Source organism: Dermacentor variabilis, chromosome 11, assembly GCF_050947875.1.
Source record: "Dermacentor variabilis isolate Ectoservices chromosome 11, ASM5094787v1, whole genome shotgun sequence".
Taxonomy (NCBI): domain Eukaryota; kingdom Metazoa; phylum Arthropoda; class Arachnida; order Ixodida; family Ixodidae; genus Dermacentor; species Dermacentor variabilis.
In genome coordinates this window covers 61,052,506-61,058,601 of record NC_134578.1, presented here as the reverse complement: position 1 = coordinate 61,058,601, position 6,096 = coordinate 61,052,506, and positions in this window count along the sequence as shown.

The window sequence follows — 6,096 nt, the reverse complement described above, 5'->3', positions numbered from 1 at the left end:
TGCGGTAAATAAACTTTTATTTCTGGCCAAGATCTCCGTTTTGACCAATTCTAGAAATGCGATCCGCGCGAGTTGCCCTCTAACTCAATGTCTAGAGAGAGTACTAACATGTAAATATGCCACGTTGCTTTAATATACAGTTTCTCAAAGAGCATCTCGGCTGGGCAGCTTTCTTTTTACTTAGGGCTTTTACTTTGGGTTCGGAAAGAAGGCGGTACTAGAGAAGCAAACTACACAGGTCGTTTGAGTCATTTGGTAAAATAAACAATAAAGACGACGTGCTAACGTCATCGCTATTACCACAAGCAGCAGCACATTTCATTTCCACAACGCAACGCCCGTTCAAGGACATCTAACTTCTGGAAATCTACCTTCAGGGCAACAATCTCCAGTACTGTCTGTGCAGGACATCCATATGTAGATACCCCTGTATCTTAAAAGACACACCAGGGATGTAGAAAATGTCGGACTTGTCAGACGCCGACATTCACGTCCTTCAAGGTTGATTTCGAGGCAGATACCGAGATTAGATTCATTAATTTCTTGCAGAGAGAAGGCGACATCAAGTGTGAAAGCTAATGCCTTGAGGGACTCGGACACAAGGAGCACATACACTTAAAAGTAATACTTGCAAATGAAATGTTCATTGGAGAACTGCAGGGTGCCTTGCACGTACGCCTAATTGGACTAACAAGCTGCGGAACTTCTTCTAAGAACGTCAAAACAATTTTCGTACTGCCAGGAATGTTGCTTAGGGGCAACATATTTGTGCCGATGAGCTTACGACAGACCCGACGACATCGCTCGATGCTTTATAGTTCCTAGAAACGGCCTTCTTAAAGAGCAACCGCCGCAGCTGTGGGAAGCCAGCGCTGCTGCCGGGGACATACCGATAAGACAGGTGCAAGCACGCTCCCGGCCTGGGGCTCCGCCATTGCGGGACCTCAACCCTTGGAAAGGGGTGTTTGTCCTCGATCCGAAGGCGTCCCCACTTCATACGGGCATGTGGGATGCCACATAGAAAATGGCTGTCATTTGAACTGCACAAGTATCACTTCTTTGGGTGTCTGTGGGCTCACGAGGGTCTCGACGGGAGTTTAGGGCGCAGGCTCCTTGGCAAAGCGTATCACACCTGAAGAAAGCGAATGCCGGGGTGCACTTGTGCCCACCTAACCCACTGGGTGCTCGGCGGCGGTGGTAATCGAGCCCACAACGTCCCGCAGCCAAGGCGGTTGCTCTACAACTAGGCCACGGCTGCGCTAAGACTCGCCCAGCTTGCTACCTAACTTTAGGTTCCTAGCTATCTACTTTAGCTACCTGACTAACCAGCTACCTACTTGAGATTCCACTGCCGCGGCGCGGCCGGTCGGGCCGCTGTATCTTGAAAGCCATCTGCGACAAGTTTAGCGTCTGCGCTGTGTTTTCGCGGCGTAGTTCGCGTTGGGGGGATGAGAGCGGCTGGACGACGGCCAATTCGCTCGCTGCTGCTGCCGCGCTTCCTCGCTGCAGCGTTTTGAGAGCGGTCATCGAGTGAGATGTGTTCATGTTGGTTTGTGCATGCGTGACACCGGGCTTATTTACTTAGTATGCCTATGTTTACAAGTTTATACGGCCGATAAACCTGCTATCCTTACTTCGTTTAGCCTTCCAATGATTTGCTATCCCAACCGATGGTTCGCCTTTCGGGCGAAACTTCAGCGTTTCCTTACATATTCTGCTCATCGTTTCTGTGAACTTGTTCTATATTTAAAAAAGCTCGTGGTATACATGCAATAAGTGACTCGCCAAGTAAAAAAAGAACAATACCTGCGCCCTAGCAATGCTGGCGTCTAACGTGAAACGGAGAATCTATTTCCCGAACAGAAAACTCCTGACAAAATATATTCCTCCCGTCATATACCTAAAAAAAAACAAGTTATATCAAACTAATTATCAAATTTTGAGGCCAGCTCTCTATACTAATACCTATTGAGTTTCGAGAAGTGATACTAGTTATTCACTTAGCTAAGTGCAAATGTGAAGACATTCAAATGACGTATATGTTTTCGTTCTAGCATAGCCTTCGACAAATCATTACTGTTATCTCCTAGAGTCATAGATCGGTAATTTCGTATTTCTGAGAAGCTCTAGGGGAGGCACATATTAAAGCCCTGATTCTTCAAGGTGCACCTCATCACAGTACATGTCCTTATTAGATGTGATCTCAGTTGTGGATATATATATATATATATATATATATATATATATATATAATGCCGTCAAACTCTGGCCGTGTTTGCTTGCAACGCATGAACGTTGCACAACAGCAGTCGCACAGGCGACCCATCACATGTTTTCTTTTTTTTCGGTTTCGCGGACTTTAGTTTTTCTCGGCAAGAACAACACGCAAATTTCAGCACAAAGTGCTTAAATGCGAGGTTTACATCTTAGAGATTCAAGCAATAAGTGAATGGTCGACCAAGAAAACAATAAAATAATAATATTGAGTGAGGAAATAAATACCTGTTGTCAGTACACGCGCCTGCGACTAATGTGCAGTTGGTACGATTTCTCGAGAGCTCTTAGTTTTTTCTTATGTTGGTCTCGATTAGGTGTGACCCCCAGTACATATATATATAGGCGGTTTCTTCAAAGTTCAGCACGCAGGACCCGACGTAACATACGCAGGAAAGGGCCGACGAACTTTTAGGAAGACTTATTTACTGAACGTTTTCGGCTGGTGGACCAGCCTTCGTCAGAGTACAGACGAAGGCTGCGTCATCTATATACATAGATGACGCACGCAAAATAAAGCTTTTTAATTGCCTCTGTTTCTGTTGGGGTCTTGCCTTTTACATCTATAATTATAATTTTGTTCCAGCGCGAAACGACAAAGGCCTAGAGGAGATCCAAAGGACGAGCGCTGTAAAGGTCAATACAGTCACATTACAATAGCCCTGTGCACAAGAAATGTATTGCGGTAGGATGTAAAGTTCGCCGAGTTGCTACGGTAACATAATATGGTGTCTATATCTATATGCATAGTATCGTCTTTTCGCGCTGCAACAACGCTATGTTACGGCATGAACTCGTCTAAATTTCGATCCTATTGCTTTACATATATTATGCCGGCCATCCAAAAAATATATTCCCCACAATACATGCGGGCCTTTAAGTAATTTTTGTTTCTCTATTGGCCCCGTATTGAGCCAATCGTTATAATAAAAGATATATTCTTTTTAACGCTTGTTTTATTATATTCTAAAGTCAGCCTGTTGTAAGTAAAAAAAAAGTCACTTCCGCGCGAAAGAGAAAGCCCCCATTGCGATAGCCAATTAAGTGACAGCCATACAAAGTACGGATACTACATTGATTGACCATATCCGCTTGTAAACATTCGCTTGCTAACTAACTAGCTGACATCATGCTAATTAACTACCATGAAGTCAACGTGCACAGCATGCATGAACACATCACACTCGATGACCGCTGACGTTAGCTGTCAAGACGCTGGCATGAGGAAACGCGGCAGCAGCACCGAGCGAAGTGATATTCGTGCTGTCTATCGCTTCAACGCAAAGTGAGCGCCGAGCAGACAGGGCACGCAAAAAGGTATGAGTAGCCGACGCACCTAGACTCTGCCCCCAACACAGATTTTTAGGGCCGCGCGATTGTGCGCTGCCGCCACATGCGCAGTTGCAGCCGGACAGAACGCCGCCTCCCCCCCTCCACACCCAGCGCGTCTCAACATTGGGTGCCTCGCGCAGGAGAGCAGACGGCGCGCTTCCTCTCCGCTTTCATCCCTTTCGTACGTGCGAGATTGAGCCGCCATCGTCGGCTCCCCTCGCATGCTTTTACTCGCACATACATCGTAGGTTGCATGGCGACGGCGTTATGGCCATTGGACTTTATGCGGAACGTCACGCCGACGACAGAAATGCGCTTGGAGCGTCCATATAATTGCTATCGTAATAAGAACTCGTTTAGATCATGGGGCTCATTTATTAGTCCATGGCAGAGAATTTTAAATAAAATGGCTTAAATGAGGGCGTTTTTCTACCATATCTTTATTTGTATCTTATATATATATATATATATATATATATATATATATATATATATATATATATATATATATATATATATATATATATATATATATATATACGAATTCTCTCAATGGCACGTGAGGTAAAGAGCGGAGTGGGATTCAGTACAAAACGTAGTGATCGTAGTTTTGAATGGCGATGAAACCGGATTACTTCCTATGAAAGCGTGGAGGTGGTCCCGGCTGGTCGATCTCCTTGGCATGAAAGAATTAGGTTGCAGGCTTTGTGCGCGAGCTTAAGACGTGGATTTTGAAGTTTTGCTCAGTACCTGCTGAGATGTAATTGGGAGCAGCGAGTAATGAGTCCTCAAGGTGATGATTCGTGCAGCATGTATTGTGGAATAGCGCGAGTCATGTTATTTCTCTTCTTAATTCAAAAGCTAGTAATGTCGAGCTGAGTTTTTCTTGCAATTAACTAGCCGTGTGAAAATGACTAGAAGCGACGAAACGAGCGGCTCCGTTTGGATAGCTTCGATGGAGGAGCTAAGCAAGGCAGAGTGAGGATCCCACACACAGGCGACGTAATCGAGTTTGGACCTCACAAGTGATTTATAAAACATTAGTTTTAAGGAAACGTGTGCTTGCGACATTTTTTAGCGGAGGAAACCTATCGTACGATTAGCAATGTTATCCACGAACTCAGTGCGAGTCTGCCACGACAAGATGTTAGAGATGTGAAGACCAACGTATCTATATGAACTAACAGCATTAAAGGTAGCATGGCTGAGTAAATATGGGTAAGGGGGAGGAGCGTTGTTCTTTCCCAAGAAATGCATGTTTTTTTTTTTTTGTTATAGAGAGTTACCTTGGAGTAAGTGCCTACGTGAGAATCTCACCATTTGCGACTTTGAAACAATAAATAGAACTAGCTTTGGTTGAAATGTGTAAGGTAACGATATAATTTAAAAGTTGCCGTAAATGAGCTGTGCAGGTGCCGTGTGTCCACTAGGAATGAATATTTGAAGTACTCAGTCTTTAACACGACTGCACAATGATATATATATCGGGTAAGTGCTGCCTCAGCATAAAACACATTAGTGAAGAAGGGTGGTGTCTTGGGCTATTTGGTAATTCATGGTAAAAGCGACGTACAGCGAGAGAAATGACAAACACTGCGCTGACTTCCAACAACATTTTATTGCCGATGCCACATCCTGTGCATATACACAAGAGGGGGCATGCGCAAAAAATGAAAGGTGGTAACAAGGGATGTTCTAACAGCAAGTCATTTTACTAAGTACATGGTCACGTCAAACGAAGCACAAAACTATCACTATCTGTTAAGATACCTGACTTCACTAGGTGTAAATGCTATAGAGGGGATAGATACCACGAATTACCAACTAGCCCAAGCAACCACCCTTGTTCACTTCATTTGTAGTACAATGGGCCCTTTTTCTTGTATCCTAGTGCTTGTATCCGAGTCCTAGTGCTTTGGTCAGTCTTATTGCTCTTGCCGTGTGCCGAGCTCGTACATCCACTTACTGCATCCGTGTCAAGGTACTACCTCCGTAAGTGGCAGCCGTGTGTGGAGGACTCAAACCCTCTCGTGGACACAGCGTGAGGATCTGCAAGATTCTGTGCTCGGAATGGCAACGCCAAGCCCGCTTCTACCAGGACGTCCTCAGTCTTCAATTTCACTGTTTGGCCTGATATCCTCGACAGAACTGCTGAATTTCTCTGGCAGCATGCGCTTCTAAAGCTACGTGTCATTAGGCCAAAGAAACCACCACAGCTGAGGAACAGTGTGCACCTTCTTGTAGATGTGACTCTTCCAGAAAGGCTGTAGAATATGCTAGCCCTTGGACCAAAGTTCGCTGTGGAACCTCGAAAGTCGCCACATGAACTTCTCACCCTGGTCAGTCAAGCTACAGGACGTATCCCGGATGCCAACTCTGAAAGGTGTGTTGAAGAAGGTGTGGATGTTTTGGTCCGTTGTAAACCTTTCATAAAGGTATTGCCGATCGGATATGTTGCGTATTTCCTGAAGGCAAACTCGTTATCCCTTT